A 24,181-nucleotide genomic window follows, 5' to 3' on the forward strand; every position below is an offset into this window, starting at 1 on the left:
ACCATTCAATGAGCCCGTTAGCCTGTGGGTTGACAACCTCGAAGAGTAAAACGTGGCATGTACGAAATTCTAGAGTTGCGCCATGTCGAAGGGTAAAATTAGGTAAACGGAAAGAGGCGAGATCTCGAGTGTTAGCACTCAAAAAAGCAGAAGTTTCGATGTAGTGGGTTATGTGGTCGACAGAAACTATAACCCACGGATTGATCGCCATCTAGGGACACGGGAGGGGGCCGTAGAGGTTGACTCCAACGTGATGAAATGGCTTGGAAACGCATAAAAACAGCTCCAATGCACTAGTTGAACGTAAATACGTTTGTATGCGTCTTTAGAAGTCAGGACAGGGATTTTGGAACAAAATTGTACATGACGCACCAGAATTAACGATGGCGAAGGCGTTCGTACGTCTTAAACAACCAGGTGTGGCAACGTTCAGGATCGTCGCGAAGAGAGAGAGCATTATTGGGGTCACAAGCTTTGTGGAATAACCAGCAGCCATCTGTGGCCATCGGCAGCGTACTTGTGGTGATGAAGCAGTTGATCGCTGATGGTGAAATGTAAAGCGAGGCGTCGGAGGGATCGAGAGACAAGAGTGGTGGGTATTCCAGATATATCATCAAGAAGTAAATTACGCTTCTCGATGTTGTTCACTGACAATGTAGTCAACATCGACAGAGAAAAAAGAATGGACACAAGGGGTGCCATGTATTGGTTGCGGAGGTAAAACTAAGCGGTAGAGAGTGTCAGAGTGCTTCCGCTCGAACCGCTATACGGAGCAAATATTGTGTTTCTAGAAACAAAGTGACCACCTCACTATGCGGCCAGAAAGGTCTTTCAACGTGGCGAGCGGGCACAGCGCGTGGTCGTCAGTTACTAAATATAACGGGTGGCCGTATAAGTATGGCTGCAACTTTCCAAGTACCAGCACCAGAACCAAACACTCTTTTTCAAACACGTTGCATCCAGTTTTGGCGTCCTTAATTGTGTGCTTTGCGTAGGCTACGACGTATTCTGTGTATCCGGGCTTTCACTGAGGGAGCACAGAACACAGCCCAACTTAGTTCGCGTCTGTGTGCACTTCTGTAGGAGCCGTCGGATAGAAGTTGCGCAGAATACGGATGAAAACCGGCGCATTAAGCATGGTATGGCCGATGGCAAGTTGCGCAGAATAAGTGGGAAGGTGAGCAGGCGAGAGAGTGTAGAGGAACCGACGTCACATATAGGAAACCAAGAGGAAAACTTGACGGCCCCAAGAAGAAGCTGGAATAACAGTAACATAATGAATGCGAAATTTCGAACGTTTTGCCGGAAATGCGAACATATGTATAGGCTTCTAAAACTTCAAAGTGCCTTCATGGTCGTCGGCTTCGGAAATTCTGCGACTGCAGAAAGATTCGCAAAATGAGCTAGTATGCCATCTTTCGACATCATGTGACCTAAGATGATGAGCTACCGTGCAGCGAAGTGGCACTTCTTGAGGTTAGACTGAAGGCCAGCTCTGCTCAGGCAAATGAGAAAAGGAAAATTAATTGCGTAATTTTAGCGAGCTGAACAGCAACTCCGAACTTCGGAGTAGCGGATGGTCAAGCGGATGTACCGTGATACTTAAGTATTTTAAAACAACTAATCTGGCTGCCATTTGGCTCTCCCCATAGGAAGAAAAGGCTTTTGCTGGACTTCAAACTTGGGAGCCTAGATTTTTTACAACTCCCACCACACCACACAGAGGTACAAGTTATTGCATAGAAAAATCATGCAAAAAATCACAATACTGTTCAGGCAACAGAGGCATATAGACCACTTTGAAGTAGGTTGCGTGTTAACTAAAGGCGTAAAAACATCGCAGGCGCGTTCCATAGGTCAACGGGCATGACTTTAAATTTATATAGCCCGTACGGTGCAACAACTAAAGTTTTCTGGCGATCGGCTTCAGTCATTGCAATTCGACAGCAGCTAGATCGCAAGCCTAGTGATCAGAAGAATACATAGTAAACTACACAAGTCAAAAAACGTCGAAATTGGAAAAAGCAGAGCAGTGTAAACAGAGACATAAACTGAGACAGACAGCTGAGTGAAGAATTCTGCTCCTTGAAGAATGTAAGTCGCGTCTTCAACGCGGGGCAAAGCATAGACGTCCTTGCGCGTTACTTGGTTTAATTACAGTGGTAGTCCACTTAAAACTAAATATATCTCTTTTTCTTACGCACCAGAATGATAGGAGGTGGCTAGACGCTTAGAGATGGTCGAATAACATCTATACAAATCATAATATTGAATTGGTGGTTACTTGCGCGGCGCTCTTCGGAGGAAACGCGGTGTGGTCATTGACACCCCGGCTGGTGTATACTGGCGTCAACGTGACGTTGCACTTGCGACGCACTGACCAATTGAGCTTGTGAAACATTGAAAGAGTTCCGAAACTCGAGCATAAGGAGCAGTAGGTCGGCATGCTCCACACGACTGAGCGTATCGTCTGTTCGGCTGGAAAACATAATACTTAACGACTCCCCGAGTGCCGGCAGGGCATTTCGTTAATAGGAAGAGTCATCTATTTTCATTGTATTGCTGACAAGTTCAGGGGACGAACTGCAATTTATGATGACTGAATTAGACAAGGAGAGCAGAAAGGTAAGTCCTAGAATTCGCCTGCCGAGAATGAAAGTAATGTACAACAACATCAGAAGACAACAGCGCTTCGGGATAGGTAGCAGTGCACATGAAGTTGTAAATGTTTACGTCTACGAAGGTCAGGTAGTAACCGCGAAGCCAAAGCATGAGATTTCATTAACTAAAAGAATAAGAATGGGATGGAGCACATTCGGCAAGCATTCCAAAATTATGACTGGTAGATTGTCGCTATCCTTCAAGAGGAATATACAGGCTGCCCTAGCTATCTGTAGCCAGAGTTTAAAAATATGCCATCAAACACAATTTCCATGCGACCAAATACATGCTGCTGACCATTGCCTGGAGTTGGACTATTTTTTGTGTTCTTAAATATTATTCATTAGATCTGTTTAGTTACCTAAGTTTTGAAGAAACGAAGATGGATAAAAACCTTCAATGAGAAAGTTCTATAACGCTGTGCAAAACGCCCGATTAGACAGTTTCGAACATTGTATGTGTTGACAATCAGTGTTTTTTGCTAACTACAAATAACCATGAAATACAAAAACGTCACAGCTTTGCCGGAAAGGCGCAGCAATGAACGTGATAGCAACAACTTTAAAGGTCGCGCGCAGAACAAAAAGCAGATCAAAACATGCCGCGCGTTTCTCACACACAAACGGAGCACAAAACGTACTCACAGGTATACGGCTGCATGCGACTAAGAGTCTGATTTGTTACTCCGCAGAGTCTGAAAGGCACGCGCTTTTCGCGAACGTAGACTGCTATGATTGCAGTGACCTTTGTCGTCCGTTAACTACAGCAGAATCGTTCCAAGTACCTTCCCTTCCTTGCCCCCGCGAAATAAGGGCGCGTAAGGGAGCGTCACTCCCCTTCTCTAAGCTGGGCAAAGTACGCGTAGGAGACTAGAGCGGGAGCCGCCACGTGATGTGGCGACGCGCGCTCATGGTGCCGTCTTGCTGGTAATGCCAAAAACACAATCCTCCCCCCCCCCCTGAGATGCTCGTGAGCAGCGGTAAGTGGTAGATATAAGTAGCTGGCCGTTTGCATGGTGAAGGATGTGCTCTGGGGTGGCTCAGTGACTAACGCCTCACTTTCACGACGCAGGGGTCCCACGTTCGATTCCGCGCGCCGGAGTGTTTCTTGGTGATTTTTTTTTCTTTGTAGCGTTTTCACATATAAGGATACGTATACATACATGGTCCATGACATCGACGCCGACACCGGCGGCAAAATCCAGCCGGAAGCGTCCATAGAATTGCTATCGCAATAAATATACCACTTGACAAGCCCACAGGTGAGCCAACGTGCCATGATTCTGGTGCTCTCTAACGTATCACAGGCGAACTATACGCTTGCCTTACACTGGTGCATGACAGTTATTAGCAGTCACAGCGCTTATCGCTTCTGTGAACCATAGCAAAACGTTTTCCTCTGAAAGCCACCACTATTGTAGCGGCCCAGTCGAGACAACAGAATGAGGCAAACGCTATGGTCGTTCGTACGCGAAAAGTTAAGGAGCACTAGAGCCATGGCATGCACTGGCGCACGACTGAATTCGTCGCGTGGTATGTTTTGTATTTTGTGAGAATTCGTATTAGCAGAAAACCCTTATAGTTCACAGATATAAAGATTAAAATTGTCTATTCAAACGTTTTCTGAACTGCTCTACAACTTTCTCATTGAAATTTTTCATCCATCTTCGTTCCTTAAAAATTTGAATATTGCCACCATTTATGAACGAGCCGCTGTGGCTCATACCCGTTTTCGGCTACGAAGAAGAGAACGTTTGGGTTGCTCCGGTTCGGGTGAACTCCTGGAAGAACATTGTTTAACCATGCTGATTCTTATTCAAGGTAATGAATAATTGTCTTATCTGCACGAGTGACAAGCAACTATTGCACTCCTTTCATTCTGACTAGGGTGTCTTTTCTTTTTTCTGGTGGGTGGTTTCGATATTAAAAAAAAACTTACTTAATTAGGTCATTGATTCTTGGCTGATCCCCCTGAGTAGGTACGAGCCATGTCTGTGGATTCATCATCATCATCATCATCATCCTGGCTGCAGATCTTGTTTTTGCTCACGACATTACTGGTGGAGACGCTGGGTACGTGTACTTCGGCTGTGTCGGCCATCGTGGAGACAGCTACATCTCCCAGAGCAAGAAGCAGCCGCCGCCTGCGTGGGTTACCTCCTGAATTTGGTCCCTTGACATCGACACTCAGAAAGATGGCAACTCCGATGACAAGCCAGGCGGTCCAAACCAGCGATGCCCATGGTTGTCTTCTCGCCCATGTTTTTCATGCGCCACAGACACCAAAGCCGTTCCATGGAGATATCTTCGAGGATGTTGATGACTGGCTCGTCCACTTTAATCGGGTTGCCTGTATCAACGAATGGGACGATGTTCGCAAGCTGCGCCGAGTTTACTTTTACTTGGAGTATTCTGCGAAGACGTGGTACGAGAACCACGAGGCCTCCTTTGCGACCTGGCAAGAGTTTAGCCGTCAGCTCCGTGACGCCTTTCGGAACACCGAGAGGAAGGAGAGGGCCGAACAAGCCATATCCAGCAGAAACCAACGGCCGAACGAACGTCTATCCATGTTTGTCGAGGACATGCTTCGGCTCTTCAAGCGCGCGGACCCTGCCATGCCCGAGGAAAAGAAGGTGAGGCATTTGATGCGCGGAGTAAAAGAACAGCTTTTCACTGGGCTCGTGCGCAATCCACCAACGACAGTCGCCCAGTTCATCAGTGAGGCGAACACAATGGAACGTACGCTGCAGCAGCGGTCATCACAATACGAACGCCAGATTCCGGCCACCGCATGCTCTATCGTCTCTGACAGCGAGAGACAGGCCCTCGCAGACTTCATTCGAAGTATTGTTCGGGACGAACTGCGACAGCTTCAGGCGGTGGGATCCCATCAACCTGTGTCTGACCTCACGGATGTAATCAGACAAGAAGTCCGGCAGGCCGTCACTCCCCTGACCCCAATCACACCACCGATTCCCGAAGCGCCAGTCTTGACATACGCAGCGGCATTGCGATCCCCTGCACCACCGGCTACAGATCCTGCTGTGCGGCCCAGATACCAGGCTATGCAGTCATTCCACGCCACTGCTTCAAGCCCGCCTCACGGCTCAAGGTTCCCGAGCACACCCACCTATCTGCAGTCTACCTCAAGACTAAGTGGTAGCAAGGCAAGCACGTGGCGCACCTCGGATAACCGTCCACTCTGCTATCACTGCGGCGAAGCGGGTCACGTATACAGGAACTGTCAATACCGGCAACTAGGTATCCGCGGCTTCCATGCTGATGCTCCATGCCCGCGCTATGGTGAGCGCCCCCGCGAATTCGAAGCCTATCTCACGGGCCAGCGAACACCTTCGACTGTTCAGCACCACCAGTCGAGATCACCGTCGCCTCGCCGGTCTACGTCACCCAGTTTGCCCTCATCGTCTTCCGCTCCTTTCAGGAGCCGGTCACCAAGTCCCCGCAGGGGAAACTAGGAACGGCGACTTCTGGGGGTGAAGTCGCGGCCCGTCGAAATGTAAAAGACCCTCATTAGACGCAACGACCAGACGAGGACCATTCCGGTTTTCCAGTGTTCTCTGACAGCAGAAAAATCGTTTCTGCCGAAATCGCTGTCTTCATCGACAATCATGCTGTCAACGCCCTCGTCGACACCGGCGCCGACTATTCCGTAATGAGCGCCGCACTGGCATCTGAACTGAGGAAGGTTACCACACCATGTCAAGGACCCCAGTTGCGCACGCCAGGGGGACATCTGGTGATGCCTACCGGTATGTGCACGGCACGCATTCGTATACGTACATCGACATTTGCAGGATCTTTCCTCGTATTGCGCGTGTGCTCTCGGCCAATCATTCTAGGAATCGACTTCCTTCGTGAATACGGCGCCGTCATCGACCTCTGTGAATTACTTGTGTCATTCGAGGATCCTTTTTGCGCTGCAACTGACAGTACACAATTTCGGAAAAGAGCACTTCGTGTTACCGACGATTCTCTGACTCTCCCACCTCGAAGCAGCCTCTTTGTCGAAGTAGAATTCGGACAGGACATGTCTGACGCGGTAATTGCAGAGGCCAATTTGTCTCTCCTTATTTCACGACAAATCTGTGTTGCCCGAGGAATAATTCAGCCTAGCAATAGGCATGTTCACCTGCTGGTCACGAACTTCAGCGACGAATATCGCCACCTAACGAGGCACACTGCCATTGTATATTGTGAAGAACTTGCTGATACCGATGGCTCGCCAACGTTAGCTTTATTTTCATCGAATGGCCACTCTGACGAGGCGTTCACGAGCACTCTCGACGTAAACGAGAGACTACCTTCGTCTCAACGAGAAAGCCTTTTGCGTTTACTCGGCTCATTTCAAGACTGCTTTGCCACTACGTCAAAGGTTAAACGGACACCACTTGCTCAGCACCGTATCGTCACGGAACCCACTGAGAGACCCATCCGACAACACGCTATAGGGTGTCGCAAAAAGAGCAAGACGCTATACGTGACCAAGTCCAGCAGATGCTTCAGGACGACGTCATCCAGCCATCAACCAGTCCCTGGGCTTCGCCAGTTGTGCTAGTAAAGAAGAAGGACGGTACGTTGCGTTTTTGCGTTGATTATCGTAAACTGAACAAGGTCACCAAAAAGGACGTTTATTCTCCACACCGGATAGATGACTCGTTGGACCGTATACGCAATGCTAAATATTTTTCTTCCATCGATTTACGTAGCGGCTACTGGCAAATCGCAGTGGATGAGCGTGACCGCAAAAAGACGGCGTTTATTACTCCCGACGGCCTGTACGAGTTTAAAGTGTTGCCTTTCAGTCTACGCTCAGCGCCAGCTACTTTCCAAAGAATGATGGATACGGTTCTCACAGGGCTCAAATAGCAATCATGTCTTGTTTACTTTGATGACGTCGTGGTCTTTGCAGACACGTTTGAACAACACGTCCAACGCCTTCATGCAGCACTTCAGGCAATCAGAACAGCGGGGCTTTCTCTCAAACCCGAGAAATGTCATTTTGGATACGAAGAACTGAAGTTCCTTGGTCACGTTGTGAGCCATGCCGGCATCCGCCCAGATCCGGAGAAAACCCGTGCTGTTGCCGCCTTTCCCGTGCCCACAAATAAGCGTGACCTACGCTGATTTCTGGGGCTCTGTGCGTATTACAGGCGCTTTGTCAAAAACTTTTCGAAGATTGCTGAACCCCTCAACAAGCTTACAAAAGACGGTGTCTCGTTTGTTTGGGGTCCCGATCAGTGTCATGTGTTCGACACCCTCCGAAACCTCCTCCAGGCTCCGCCTGTACTGGGTCATTTTGACGAAAGCGCTGACACGGAATTACACACTGACGCCAGCAACGTTGGACTACGAGCGGTATTAGTTCAGTGGCATAATGGCGTAGAGCGCGTGATCGCTTATGCGAGCAGAACGCTATCCCCAGCGGAGAAAAACCTATCTGCAACCGAGAAGGAATGCCTCGCTGTTGTCTGGGCCATAACAAAGTTCCGCCCATACTTGTATGGCCGCTCATTCAGGGTAGTTAGCGACCACCATTCTCTTTGTTGGCTCGCAAATCTCAAAGATCTCTCAGGTCGTCTAGCACGATGGAGCCTTCGGCTACAAGATTTCGATGTCACCATCGTCCACAAATCTGGGCGGAAACACACCGACCTCGACTGTCTCTCACGTGCACCGGTCGAAAATGCCAACACTGACCTTGAAGATGACGACACTTTTCTTTCTGCCGTATCAGCAACCCGCTTAGCTGAGCAACAGCGTCACGACTCGGAGCTCATTCCGCTCATTGACTACCTAGAAAGACGCAATTCCCACCCTCCTCGAAGCTTTGCACGCTCGCTATCTTCCTTTTGTTTCCGCGATGGAGTGCTTTACAAGAACTTTCATCCTACACAAGCTATGTATCTGTTTGTTGCGCCAACTACGCTTCGTGGTGACATTTTACGTGCTTGTCATAATGAGCCATCGTCCGGACACCTCAGCTATACGCGCACGCTGCAACGGATTCAACGCTCCTACTACTGGCCACGTCTCGCAAAGACTGTGTAGCATTACGTTCGCACATGTCGCGACTGTCAGCGATGTAAGGTTCCACCTTTACGACCAGCGGGACTACTGCAACCAATAGACCCACCAAAGGCGCCCTTTCATCAGATTGGCATGGACTTGCTGGGGTCATTTCCCACGTCTTCGTCTGGAAACCGGTGGATTGTGGTCGCTACCGACTACTTAACACGCTACTGTGAAACGAAAGCGCTTCCAAAAGCAACCGCAGCAGATGTCGCCCAATTTTTCGTGAACAGCATCGCCTTACGTCACGGTGCTCCAGCTGTCGTCATAAGTGATCGTGGGACAGCTTTCACCGCAGAGATGCTGCAGAAAGTCTTGCGATTAAGTGGCACGGAACATCGCAAAACAACGGCTTACCACCTGCAAGCAAACGGGCTGACTGAACGACTCAATAAGACGATTGCAGACACGCTGTCGATGTATGTGGACATCAATCACAAGAACTGGGACGGCATACTTCCCTACGTAACTTTTGCGTGTAATACTGCTGTTCAAGAAAGTACCGGTTTCACACCTTTTCGCTTAGTCCACGGTCGTGAGGTCACGACGATGCTCGACGCCTGCTCCTGCCCGACAACTTAGGTATATACCGCACCGATGCCGCCAAACTCGCGCAGTGTGCAGAAGAGGCCCGTCAAATTGCTCGTCACCGTATTCAACATCACCAAAGCGCAGACGCACGCCGCTACAATCTTCGTCACCGTGAAGTTATTTTCAAGCCCGGTGATGAAGTCTGGGTGTGGACCCCTATCCGACAACGTGGCCGTTCAGAAAAGCTTCTTCGCCGCTACTTCGGCCCTTACAAGGTCGTACGACGTCTCAGTGACGTCACATACGAGGTTCTCCTAGAAGGCACTTCGAGACGTTCCCGTTTCACCCCGCGAACTGAAGTCGTTCATGTTTCACGGCTGAAACCATACTTTTCGCGCTGTGAATCACCAGTGAGTGATTGACTTTATTCGTCTCTCCCTTACATTCTTTCCTATTTTTCTTATTTCTCATTTAACTCTTGACTCCACAACGAACTAAGTTATTCCGCCTTACGCCATTCATTTTGCTTACATGGTAATTTTCATCTCAATTTTTTCATCTCTTTCATTTTCATCTCTTTTTTTTGCCTTCATGTACAGCATCGGGACGATGCTTCTTGGGAGAGGGGGTAATGCCACCATTGATGAACGAGCCGCTGTGGCTCATACCCGTTTTGGGCAACGAAGAAGAAGAGAACGTTTTGGTTGCTCCGGTTCGGGTCAACTCCTGGCTTCAGATCTTGTTTTTGCTCGCGACAATATGTAAACAGATCAAATCAAAATATTGTAGAACAGAAATATAGTTCAAATAACTACAGCCAACAATCAGCAACATACATTAGGTCACGTCACAATTGCGTGTGTCGGCGTATTTTTAAACTTTGGCTAAAGATAGCCGGGACACCCTTTATATAACAGCTGCATCTTGCCGGTGTTTACCTACGGAGCAGAAACCTAGAAGCTTATGAAGAGTGTTCATTTTATAATGAAGGCGATGCAGCGAGTGATTGACAGAAAAATGGGAGGTGCAACCATAGGAGACGAGGGAGCAGAGTGGGGCAGGGAACAAACTCGGGTTAAGGATATCATATTTGAAAGTAAAACAAAAATAATGGACATGGGCCAGGCACGTAGCGCGTGGGCAGGCTAATTATTCACTGCTAATTAAAAGTAACGAACTGGATTACCAGAGGAGGCAAGTGGTTTAGGAGGACACAGAAAGTTAGGTGGGCAGATGAGATTAGCAACTTCGCAAGTATAAAGTGGCAGCAGCAAGCAAATGTCCGAATAGACTGGTGGAATGTGGAAGAGGCCTTTGTTCTGCAGTGCGAGTATACTGAGGCTGATGAATATGAATAGTAATCTCAGAAAACCAGATTATAGGCAAATGCCTACTTTGTTCCTTGCGTTTCTATCGTGCCACAGGGACATATGAGTACGAATTACTGGTCAAGAACGACATTCAGTACTTTTTATATTGCCTATAAATGCCTAATTTTGGCGTTCTTGCCTGAATGTATTCAAGTGCCTGTAAATGCATATTTTATATATTGATGCCGATATAAAGCTTGTTTAACCTGAGATACCAAATTAAACTTCAATTCCAGATCATTGTTCACGTTATCGGGCATTCTTAACCTATGCGAACACTATGGCGCTCAATCTAGCCCTCTAGTTGAATCAATTTCCGGAAAATAATCGTCAGCAGTCATACGATTGGAGGCACCGGCCATGTTACATCAAACTGCAGACATGCCGTGATTGGATTTATTGATATGTGGGATTTACAATCCCAAAACCACCATATGATTACCATAGGCGCCGTAGTGGAGGCCTTCGGAAATTTTGAATACCTAAGGTTCTTTACCGTGCACCCAAATCTCAACACTCGGGCCTACAATGATTCCGCCTCCATCGATAATGCCGCCGCCGCAGCCGGGATTTGATCCCGCGACCTCGGGGTCAGCAGCCGAGTACTTTAGCCACTAGACCACCGCGGTGGGGCCATGTCGTAATTAGAGAAGAAGAGGTAAAAAAAAGAGAAAAAAATGCTATTTCTGCACCTAATAGTATCACGTATCAACATCTGCTATGTAATGGGAAGAGAAGACGATAAGAAGAGAAGAGTGGGTTCTACGGCGGAGTTGAACCCCAGAGAAAAGTAAAGAACAGAAAGTGCGGAATCAGTGTGCCCCGAGGCACAGAGGAAAAATAGACTGGAGGAGATTGGATCGAATAAACTTTTATTGGGTCCTCTAAAACACAGATAACTGTGTTGCGGGCACGCTCCCGCATGGGGACAGAGATGCAGAGCTCGTTATGCTGCCTCGAAGTTTTGGTGGGCAGCCCAGAGCTCAACTGCCAAGAACGAGCTGCGGATTGCCGCCTCCCATCTGGCGGAGGTAATGTTCGGTAAATGTGTGAATTTGGCTCACTGAAAGAGCATATTCTCTCATGAAGCTATTTCCCTACAATGTAGACGTCATGTACCCTGACAGGAAGCGAAAAGCGAAACTCGGCTCCTTTTCGCGCCACAATTTTGTCACCCCGGTGAGCGGCGGCAGATGGATCGATGGACGGAAGTATCCGGCCGCACCCCTTAGATCAGGTGGTGCCTCACGCTACCTTGCCACAAAGTTAGGTACTATCACTAAGTGTTTAAGGATTGAATTTCACTTGCACCTTGAAAGTGACAAAAATTAAAATCAAGGACGCGGACGTGACTGATGCCAGCTGCATAGCAACAGCATTTAACGACTACTTCTCTTCTGTTTTTTTGCGAACGGGTGACACCCCTCCTGATTTCCACGCAAACAATCTCGAACTGCCAGACTTGATTATAACAGATGAAGGCATCTTGTCAGCTCTACTTCACCTAGACACAAAAAAATCAGCTGGGCCAGATGAAATACCTAATGCTTTTCTTTATCGGTACGCCGAGTGGTGTTCCAAATACTTAGGCTTAATATTTAGGGAAAGCCTGTTACAAGGCGAAGTTCCAGTAGATTGGAAGAAGGGTAAATTGGTACCCATTCATAAATCAGGTGATAAATATGACGTGAAAAACTACCGCCCTATTTCGTTGTTATGTACAGCCGGCAAGGTTATGGAACACTTCCTTTTCAAACACTTAAGTTCATTTCTGGAGAGTAACCATTTTTTTTCCCCAAATCAACACGGTTTCCGGCAAGGCTTTTCAACCACCACACAGTTAATTCACACTACTGATGACTTTCTAAAAACACTTGACAAAGGCGGACAAATAGATGCGATTTTTTTAGACTTTGAAAAAGCTTTCGACCGAGTTTCCCATTCCCATTTGATGTTTAAAATTCGCCGAATCCTAACCAACGAAAGAATTCTTCGATGGCTTGATTGTTATCTATCCCACCGACACCAATACGGTCGGATAGCAGATAAAAATTCTTCTTCCGCTCCCGTGCATTCTGGGGTACCACAGGGCTCCGTCCTAGGACCACTTTTATTTTTAGTTTATCTAAATGACATGACATCCGAATCTACTGTGCAGTGTCGTTTTTTCGCGGACGACTGCGTTGCGTACCTGCCCATTCAATCAAGAACAGATCACGCCACCCTAAATGAATACTTATCGGTTGTTACAGCATGGTGTAACTCCTGGAAAATGAGCCTCAACATGGCAAAGTGCGTCAAGATGACCATAACACGTAAACAAAATCCCTCGGAATTCACTTACATGTTAAACAACACTGCTATAACAACCATTAACCAGTACAAATACCTTGGTCTGACAATCACTTCTAATTTGAGCTGGAAAACTCATATTGAAGGTATAACATCAGCAGCACTGCGGCGATTGTGGTTCTTAAAGCATCGCATGAGGCACTGCACCAGCAAAACAAAACTAGTTGCTTACACTACATTGGTACGCCCATTGTTGGAATATGCTGACGTTGTATGGGATCCACACACACAAACTGAAATATACTTACTAGAACGAGTCCAAAATAAATCCCTTCGGTTTATTTACCACGCGTATAGTAGACACTGTTCAGTCACTGAACTCCGTAATAGATCCGCCCTTCCCACATTGGAGTCGCGTAGAAAGCTACATCGCTTAAAATTCCTTTATAACATAGTCAACGGACACTCAGGACTCGCCTTTAACACTTACATGCAGTACAATACATCGCGGAAAACTCGGAACAAGCATGATAACACCATAGTGGTGCCACTTACAAAAACAGATTCTCGGCGATATTCCTTCTTTCCACGAACAATTTCCGACTGGAATGAACTACCTCATGACGTCACCAGCATCGCAGCGCCCGACGCATTCTTATCAGCTGCCACTGCCTGTCTGTAGTAAAAGCTGTCTGGTCGTATGTGCAGATTTCAATTCTTTTTATGATGTTTTTTCACTTCGTGTTAGGAACAAAATTTGGATTGTATTTTTGATACCGCTCTTGTGTTGCTCCTGTAACCCGAGTATTCATGTTCCACGCAAACCTGTTATGTGGTGATTTTATTTCTGTGCCGTGAAGAATAGTGTTATAAGTGGCTGCAAGTATGAAAGTTTGTATCACTCCTGCCTTGGCCACCAAGAGGTGGCTGGCAGTATGCAATAAATAAATAAATAAATAAATAAATAACCACCAATCAGTTGTCCTTCTTCTTGGCATTTCTACCCGTTTAAAGTCTATTTTACCTACACAATCCCAAAACAAAATCCTTTGAAAATTTCCGCGCCATAATCTTGGACTATAGGGTGGAGCCCTTTACATAACATTATCAAATGTTAAGCCATTTTCTCCTCCTCTCCACACGCACTACACACCGTGTCTGTGCCTTCTTGTTTGCCTCGGTACGTCTTGATTCGCAATACTACCGTTCTGGTCCCGAACAACAAAAGCACCCCGAGAATTATCGTATAACTTCTGTTTTCCTATTTTCTGCTTGAAAGTTTGGTAGGTCTCCAGTGATTATTTCGTAAGCATTCCAATCTTCCACATGTCCTTTTATGTTTCCTTCACCTTCTTCTTTTTGCTTGTTATTCTGCTCTTGTCTAAATACTTGCTTGACGATTTTCCAGATTGCTCCCTCGAATTAGTATGAACATTCTTCATGTACAGAGCCGTCCTCTTTTACCCTGAACACCGCGCCATGTGGCCGGCACTCCGCGGAGCGCCTTTGCCGGCTGCTTCGGGAACTAGCGCGGAAGCGCAATGGCAGCTGTAGGCGGGGCCTTCGCCGCTTCGTCTGCTAGAGCCTGGTTGCTCGACTGAATCGCGGCTGCTTTGCGGTGAAGCAAGCATTACTCATGTTATGTGCGCAAGCAAATTGAGAAGTTGGTGCGGTTCTCGCGAAGCGCTGACACTGTGGCTCTTAAAAACGATAGTCTTTCTTGGGGGCCATCAACGGAAAAATTTTGGTCTGTCTGTCTGTCTGTCTGTCTGTCTGTCTGTCTGTCTGTCTGTCTGTCTGTCTGTCCGTCTGTCTGTCTGTATATCTGTCTGTCTGTCTGTCTGTTTGTACATTTGTCTGTTTTCCCGCCCTTAACGATACCTCAAACGGCACCAAACGGATGACCCCATCGGCAGCGCCCACCAATATTGCTCAAGGTTTAGCGTTCGCAAATGTGTGATTGTCAATAAGAAGGAATTATTGCGCATATCTTAGGTGCCATAACAACACATCAAAGTTTTGTATGTCTGCCTTTAGGCTAGAGGAGGTACACACAAGTAATTCTAAGGACTGTTGCGTTTATCGCGCTGCGCTGACAGTGCAACGCGATGCTCAAAAAGGTAAGTGTTTCCAGCGCTTTGCTGCGACAACACGGTGGTGGCACCTCCCCGTCGTTTTGCGTTCTACACCTTATTACCTTCGATATAGGCGCGTACCTTTCTCCGCGGGCGCGCAAGCCTTCGTTTTTGAAGAGAACTGCCAGATGGCCCTCGGGTCTAACGTGCCTCGATGCGCTCGTTCGCTCCGCTACACGCTCTGGGAACTCCAACGCAGGGCCTCCAGAATACCATGCAGTGATTTTCTTGCGCAGAACATCAAATAAACGTTTTGTTCACTTTCTCCAGACGCAAGACTTTCGTCTTTCGACGACATTTGCAGTGTAACATGCCTATTTGGGACCATTTTTTTTTTGAAGCGATCGTGCAAGTAAAACCACGGCCCATACATTAACAAAACTTTCAGCAGCGCAAAACTGAGCAAAACTTTCAAACTTTGCCAAAGCTAACCTATCAGTGTAACAGAAATAATATCCCGCAGCTCACACGACTGCTTTTGATCAGCGCAATTCTCAACACCGCGAAATCGGTGATGAATACATCATGTTGTGCCTGACATTACAGCTTGCGATGATTGAAAATTTCTATTAGTTACTAACGCGTAAACAATAGGTAGTGAGTCGTCCATCAATCCTAAAAACTGATATAAGGACGGAAGGAAAATATGAGCAAAAGAACGGCTGGGAGGTTAACCCGTCTATAGGCAGCCGGTTTGCTACCCTGCGCATAGGAGGGGCTGTGGGACATGAAAGATAAAGAGGAGAGAGGGAAGAGTGATAAACACAGCACATTAAGCAGCACACGCAGTCATAGTCCAGTCTTGTTTATCGTTGTGTGTGACATTTTTGTTACAGCCACTTGTTCAAGTCCGTGTCGCGTAAGAATTTTAACAGTGCTTTGTCGCCTTCTGTTGCAATGTCTTCTCTCGGGAAAAAGAAGTGATATAACATTTGTGAGTCACCGATAGCGCTGCTCTCATGTGCTGCAGAATTTAACTCGCCGATATTCCACCCTTGTTCACAGCTTACCAGTAGCCGTTTTTATTCGTACCACTCAGGCAGGGAAATCAGGAAACGTTCTAGTCAAATTTTCAGTGGAGCTTGTACGGGGCAATCAGTGCACCAAACAAGTGCCGATGACAATTTATTTTTTGGCTGCGAGAAGTTGCTAAATAAAGCTTGATACCTTTGCCTCTGGGCGAAAAAAGGCGCGCTTATTGCTTTATATATTTCTTGGTTCACAACATTAGCCCACTGCAGTAATTTGTTGTGACCGTTCAATTTGTAGTGCGTAAATTTTCCTATTTTTTATCGCCGCGTGATAAAAGGACTGTATATATGCGGTAGTACTTCATTCCAGTATTCCCTCCTAAGTGAAGGGCCATGCCGAAAGTGCCGGAATAAGAAAGACGACGCATCGCAGGTTTAGGCCAGCGAGAAGATTCTCCACGTGCTATATCTGCGAAGAGAAACCGTCCTCTTGCAACTGTGAACCGGATCATTCAAGCTTACAGGAATGATGGACGCACTGGAGACACCCCTCGGCAGCCTCGTTGCCGGGTGCCTACAAAGGACGAATATCTGCAAATTGTGGCAGCCGTAGTAAACCAGGCGAGAAGTACAGTCCAGAAAGTACAGGCTCAGCACGGACTCTACCTCGTTTCTGCTACAACCGTGAAGCGCCACCTCTACGTAGCAAGACTTAGAAGCCGAACGACTGCCAGGAAGCCGCTGATGCCATAGAGTTTCCTAGAATTCACTAGAGAGGACTCTGTCGTTGCTAACATTCTAATTCCATCTAATAAATAAACATTCTAATAAACATTCTAGTTCCCTCTCGGTAACTTCGGGAGGCCCCCAAGGTTCCGTCCTCGGACCCTTTCTGTTTCTAAGACATATTAACGATTTACACATGCATGTATCTTCTCATATCCGCATGTTTTCCGACGATTGTGTTCTATACCGCAAAATTACTAAACCCTCTGATCAAACTACGCTTCAAAATGACCTTCATCGTGTACAGCAATGGTGCGACCTGTGGTTGATGGAGCTTAACCCCTTTAAATGCAAACTCGTTTCTTTTCAACGAAAACATAATCCCTTGCATTTTTCTTACGTAATAGCTAACTCTACTCTTGAACAAATTAAATCCTATAAATACCTAGGCGTCACCTTATCCAGTGATCTTTCATGACGCACGCATATCACGAACGTCATATCATCAGCGAACCGAACTCAGGGTTTTTTGAAGCGTCATTTGCGTCATGCCCCACCTTACTTCAAACTTCTCGCCTATAAATCTTTAATCCGAACTAAACTAGAATATGCAGCTCCCATATGGAGCCCGTACCAGGTATACTTGATAAATGAATTAGAGTCTGTGCAAAACCGCGCCATTAGGTTCATAAATTCTTCATATTCATATAACATAAGCATATCATCCCTTAAACGTGAAACTGGTCTTTCGAATCTTTCAGTGCGCCGCCGCATTACCAGCCTTTGTTTGCTACACAAGTTCTTTCACAGCCCTCTTAATCAAGCACCCTACATCGTCCCACCGACGCGCATATCTCACCACACTGCCCACGCGTTTCAAATTGCCCGTCCACATGCTCGCACTACTACTTTTTCTGCCTCTTTTTTCCCCCGTGTAGCAGTGGACTGGAACGGCCTTCCCTGTGACGTGCCAGCCATCACGTGCCCGTCAAAATTTAAAGAGAAGGTCACCACGCACATTTCCATTTGAAAACTTGTGTACATTTACCTGTAACCCACCCCTTATGTAATACCCCCTACATGGGGGTCTTTAAGGTATTAAAGTGATGTGATGTGATATCGTTCAGCGATCATGGGAATGATGGGCAGTTCACACATTTGCCTAGTGTGCGTACTTGCGGCTTTGTTTATTGCTATGTTTTGGTTTCGTTTTGAAAGAAATATTCAACCTTTTTGAATTTCGTGACCCAATTCGCAAAGGTAAGCTCCAAAAATTAAGGTCGTGAATTGCAACCGTTGAACATTTACTGATTTTTGTTTCATGAGAAAACAGCTCCAAGCCACACGAGCACACACGGAGCCAAAAGCAGGCTAGAAGTACGAAGAATAAACAAATGTGTGTACTACCCATCATTACCATGCTCGCTGAAGCGCCATGCGTTGCACCTCCTATAGACACTAGTGCCAGAGTTCCCACTAGTGTAAAAATAGGAAACTCTAAGGCTCATGCGATCTGAGAAAGAGGCGAAGCGGCTCCAGTTTGCTGAATAGCACGTCCACTGGTCTGCATCTCACTGGAAACGCGTGGTAATTATAAACAAGTGCACGTTCAGGATTCGGTGCGTTAAGAGAACACGAGGTTGGCGCCCCATGAACATGTAGTATGCAAAGCAGTGTAGCAGTGAAATTCACAAAAACACGACTGCTTCTTCAAAGCTCAAAAGCCCTCAAGAAGCAGTCATGTTTGTGTGAATTTCAGCCACCGCTCTTAGCAGCGCTAGTTACCAGTGATTTGACTGTGCAGTTCGTGGTAATACTTCATTGATTCAAATTTGGCAGCTAAATATTGCCGAAGCCTTCTTTTGTTTGGATAATAAAAGGTGTGACGGATATCTAACGAAAAAGTAATTCATTAGAGCTTATAAGACAATAAAAACTGCCCCTCTACCCTTCATTGTTATCTAGAAAACCAAAGAATCTTTTCTAAGAAACTTAACTAAGTGCCTTGTTTTGGTGCGCGTGATGAAACTTATGTATATTAAGCTAGTTTATATAAAAAATTCTTCATAAATGTATTTTATCTAATGAGGTAACCCGTTAAGTCGACTTTCAACTTTAAAGTTCACGCACATGTGACTAAGATTTCGGGAAGTGCGCCCGAAAAGCTCTGTAGACGGCCTGCAGACCAATTGGTTGGTGGCTATGGCATCTCAGGCTATGGTCTGCTAAAGCTCGCCGTCTCCAATTTTATAGGAACCTCATTTTGCCCTTGGAGTCTATTTCATCTTGCCCATGACACAATAAAATATGTGAGTAGCTACCGCGAGTGTTTGGCCCCAGCGCCTAAAGTCACCAATGCAACCACAAGATAAAAAGCCTATCATTGGCTCGGTCAGTACCTTGACAATTTCAGTACCTTGAAACGCTATTTTTCGCGTTTAAATGTTGCAGCATCATTAAGGCATCTTTGTTTGTTAAAAAACTATGCTTGTTCATTTTCTGCAGATATATGCTACGATACAGACACGGAGTACCTGCCAGTAGCGGAAGTTCAGTGACTGTCTGGGGGCAATCACAAAGGATGACCTCAGTCTTCTCTTCAGGGTGCATGGCTGTTTCACGGCTGAGAGCTACTGCTCCATTCTAGACGATGTGGTGTTGCCATTCCTTTTGGAAGAAATGTTTCTAGATAGAGAGTTCATATAATAAGACCACTTCCCAGAACACACGTTCAAGCTGACCTCCTCTATCCTGCGAGAACGGGGTGTTGCCGTGCTGGAATGACCACCACAATACCCAGTCATTAACATCTTCGAGAACGTATGAGGAAACATGAAGGCAGCGTTGTGCTCCCGCAGCCTGCATGAACAACCTGTGGTCAGCAGTAAAAGACTGCTGGGAGGAAGCTAGGGTGAACGCTCAGACATGTGACGCCTTGTATGCGTCTCCTCCGAATAGGGTGAGGACGGCAATTGAGGCTCATGGTGATGCCACGCACTTCTAAATACTGTATAAATTTATCTAGGTGCAACAGTTGAGCTAACTGAAAGGCGTTTGTAAATGTCCCAATACTTTATTTTTAGTTTCAGATAAGCTTGAACAAACCTTTTTTTTCTTGACCAGATAAGACTAAATCATAGTTATGCCTACTTCTATTAGTTCTTTTCAATAACAGTGCATTACGCCAGTTCTTTGCTGCACAGTTCACACTTAATACCTCGCGGATTACACCCAGTTATACTTTTACTGCGCTTTTTGCAGTGCCCAACATCGAGCTGATCGAGCCAGCTGCGGTAAGATTCTTTCTGTTCCACCTAATCAGTTCGTTGTGGCAGTAAATGTGCGACTTGAAAGTTTGGTTCATGTATAGGGCGAGGTTTAATACTTTTACGATCGCTTGCAGAAAAGGCACAGTCGCTTCGCTTCTCGTGAATTGCGCTGGCTTCTCAATTTGCGTGCACACATAACAAAAGTGTTGCTTGCTTCACCACAAAGCAGGGGCAATTTGGTTGAACGGCCGCGCTCTAGTATAGACGACGCGGCCAAGGCACCGCCTACAGCTTTCATTCGCATCGAAGCACCCGGCAGAGGCGTTCCGCGGAGAGCCAGCCTAAGGTCCCTAGATGAAACAAGTTTTCAAGGTAGCGACACTTTTTCCTTTTCTCCTCACCTAAGTTCCAGGATCGCCCACTAGAAGCTTCAAAATTTTCATTAAAAATCAAATGCTTGGGTTTAGCTGCTACGTTGAATATCCATTCAACGTAGCAGCTATATAATAATGTTGCATATATATTATATGTATGTAAATGAAGCAAAATGAAATGAAACGAGTCGTTGAATGGAGGATTACCTTTATGAACATAAACTGTGCAACACAAGAGGAAGTGGGATGTGCGTTACTCAACTGGCACCGTTGTGCAATTCTTTATTGAACACCACTAGCCATGGCGTCTCGCGTCGTACATCGTAGTTTGCCCAGAAACTTTTCTAAATGCGTTTTGTTCGTGCTGTGACACAGGGAATGCGCTTCTTGCTGAATCCAATCAGTGACCACAGGGTGTGACTTTGTGACGAGTGATTACAGCCGCCTTGTGCACATGCGAGAAAAGCTACGGATAGACTGGTACGAACGCTTGACTAGCAGCACTGCCATAGCGATTTAAATGTGCAGCAATTTTTAGAGAACTTCGACTACTTTGAACAAATCTATCTATCTATCTATCTATCTATCTATCTATCTATCTATCTATCTATCTATCTATCTATCTATCTATCTATCTATCTATCTATCTATCTATCTATCTATCTATCTATCTATCTATCTATCTATCTATCTATCTATCTATCTATCTATCTATCTATCTATCTATCTATCTATCTATCTATCTATCCGCTTACGACTTTTAGCTTTGCTGGCTGTTTCAATTTTCGTAAGAACACCAAATTTGGTATGGCATAACCTGACTGTATGAAGCACACATTTGACAAATCATAACATGAAAATCAATATATGCATGGAATGAATTTCATGATTTACATTTTATGAATCTGCAGTTTTTGTGCTGGTTTCATTCACATGGCATATTGAAAAACTGGTATGGTATGACATGATTGCGTGACTAACACAAGTGAGAGATTCTAACATGAAAATAATGACGCGTGTGTCATGTAACATGACTACATGCCACGCTCATGATGCGCTCGCGGCCGTTTTCTAGCGTCACATATACCAAATTTGGTATTACAGTACGTGAATGGATGGCAAAGTTATGTGACTGGTGCAAACATGACAATGAGGAGATGCATGTATTGTAAAAACATGACTACATGCCATAATGATTATGCGCTCGCGGCCGTTTTGCTAGCTTCAGATATGCTAAATCTGGTACTACGTGACGTCACTGGATGACGAAGTTATGTGACTGTTGCATACATGATAATCATGAGATGCGAGTCATGCGAAAACATTACTGCATGTCACAATCAAGGCGCCAATAAATTTTGACGTGACGCGGTGCGCGTGCTCGTAGGCGTTCGTTTCGTTCCGTCACGCCGGCGTTGCCGCGCCATGCGCCGGTCCTGCCGCAGGCGCGCGCCTCGCTGCGTTGCTTTGACTTAGCGCGTTTCAGCGCGACGGGCGTCCCTCCATCACGAAAAGAGGGAAACGCAGTCTTGTCAGGGTGCCGGTGCGAAATGCAGCATGTTGCCTTTCGCGCTTTTTGCCGTCGGGCCGCGCCGACGAACGCTGGTCGCGCTTAGCGTCTGACTATAGAGTGCTCGCATTTTGCTAACGTAGCGTCGTTGTTCCCTGCGTGTGCGCGCGTCAACGCTGCATTGAAGTATATTGGGTCCTTCTTGATGCGCTCGCGGCCGTTTCGCTAGCTCCACTTATACTAAATTTGATGTTACTGGCGTCAATGGATGACAAAATATATGATTGGTGCAAACACGATAATCCTTGCACACTTGTCATGTAAGAACATGAGAACATACCACGCGTGCTCGCGGCCATTCCGCTAGCTGTAAATATACTAAATTTGGTATCACATGACATGAGTAGTTGATGAAGGTAAATAACACATCCAAACATGATAATCATGACACGGAAGTCATGTACGGCCTAATTTACCTCCACCTCATAACGTTGTGCTGATTTTAAAGTGAGATATCAACATTTCTTATCCGTGCTTCGCGTATCATCGATTACTACTGTGTGAGGAATCCACTATTTTTTCAAATGTGTCTATTTGGACAATCGTGATGCCGGGTGAATCTAATGCGGTGCTAGGAAATTCTTGAAAAGTGAGAGTTCTACTGATGAGTTGTTTCGAAGCAGCGCTATTTGGCTAAAGCGTGAACTGGTCAAGCGTGAAATGCTTCTGAAGGTTCGTTGATTACACCCTCCAGCTTGCCCACACCGCACAAGTTTTTTTACTAGCTTGCATGCATAAACGCGCATTAGACGCGCACCTGGAGTTTGATTAAAACCAACAAATAAAGTCGCTTCAAAGGTCCGCGTTGACGTACGTCGGTGGAGTTGCAGGAAAGCATTCGTGTGAAACGTTTCATAGCTTCACTTCACGGTGCTCTTCATCTCGGAAAGCACGAGGTAAGTTGAAGAGAGCGAAACCATGTTATGTTGTTTCACGGCAACGCAGCATTGTTGAAAAACGCAGATGTTGCATTGAACGATGATGACGATGAAAGCGTTTCATTATGAAAATTCAAAGAAATCGGAGAGTGACTCCTATGGTAAGCTCTGCAATTGCCGAGGACCTGACAATGAGGGCCCAGGAGACCTCGGGGGCACCATCGCAAAGGGTGCCTTACCACTGCTCTGGGGTACCTAAGGACTGAAGGATTGGAGGGAGGGGAGGGAAGTAAGGGGCGGAGCACTCTACAGTAACCTGAAAACTTGTGGGGATAGCGCCACAGCCTTGGCAGGCATAAATTTAACTATTCGGGTATATTTTATTCAGGAAGTGGAGGTTTGGAAAATTTTGGCTCTGCATTTGGCGAAGTGCGACAGCCTTCTCACGTGTGAAGGAGTCTGATGGGAGTTGGTATTGCTGTCGTAGGCTTTTGTAATGTTGTGTGACTTCATGCATTGAGTGAGCATCGCGACACAATCTTGGTCGTTTGGCGCACATTAAAACGCTCCTCGTTTTTCATTTTATGCCCTGGCTACGATTTTGTCTTTGGTCACGGCGAGAATCCACCTGGAGCCATATGCGCATGCGTTCTCGTTTTTAACCTTTTGCATAATAATAAATAACAACACCAGCCGTTTGCGGGAACACGTGCAAGGAATGCACCAAGACAGACGCGAATGGCACAGAAAAAGAGGGGTAATCGATAAAGTGAAGTGGACGGCTTGAGAACAATGAGTGACGTTGACTTGAAAACTTGTTTCATGTAGGGACCTCAAGCCGGCCCAGGGCTCCTCTATGCACGTCCCCCCTTGAAGGGTAGAGCCACTCTTTGAAGGGGTGAGTGCCACATTCCGATCAGAGGCTGCCATTCGGCTCTCCCCTTCTCGTCACGTCTTGTTGAGTGAGACACGTGCGCGGAGTTTTCTCGGGCACAATGCTCGGGTGTTCCGTGCCACAGTGCACAAACCACACGCAAAATGGCTACAAGATGTTTAAATTCCCGAAAGGTCCGAAAAAGTGGATTTCGTGGCTTGTAAAGATCAAGCACGACGATTTCAGTATTTCGAGAGTTATATCTTGGAGCGCTGTCAAACGGGCACTTTCATACACAGTCAAACCTGGTGTGATTGACTCTCTCGCGCCAGCTGCAGAAGGGCGCCAATCTTTGTACAGGAATTTAATTCCGATCAGGCTTAATTGCGACCACCAGTGCGCCGGGTACAATGCACGTTTATTTGCATGCTGCGTACTTGC

The 24,181-nt window shown here is 46.4% G+C and overlaps 1 long non-coding RNA gene across 3 annotated transcripts in view; it reads left to right on the forward strand.

Moving 5' to 3' along the window:
- The window catches only part of LOC142776735 (uncharacterized), a 142,375-nt gene that overhangs the window by 21,816 nt on the left and 96,378 nt on the right, over positions 1 to 24,181 (forward strand). The window contains exon 2 of one of the 3 annotated variants that reach the window (XR_012887770.1): positions 23,695 to 23,764. The exons of 1 other annotated variant lie outside the window; for it this stretch is intronic. This is a non-coding gene — a long non-coding RNA (uncharacterized LOC142776735). Of the gene's footprint in view, positions 1 to 20,036; positions 20,069 to 23,694; positions 23,765 to 24,181 lie in introns of all 3 variants that reach the window. One more of the 3 variants, XR_012887771.1, reaches the window with a different exon arrangement.

This window comes from Rhipicephalus microplus, chromosome X, assembly GCF_043290135.1.
Source record: "Rhipicephalus microplus isolate Deutch F79 chromosome X, USDA_Rmic, whole genome shotgun sequence".
Lineage (NCBI taxonomy): Eukaryota > Metazoa > Arthropoda > Arachnida > Ixodida > Ixodidae > Rhipicephalus > Rhipicephalus microplus.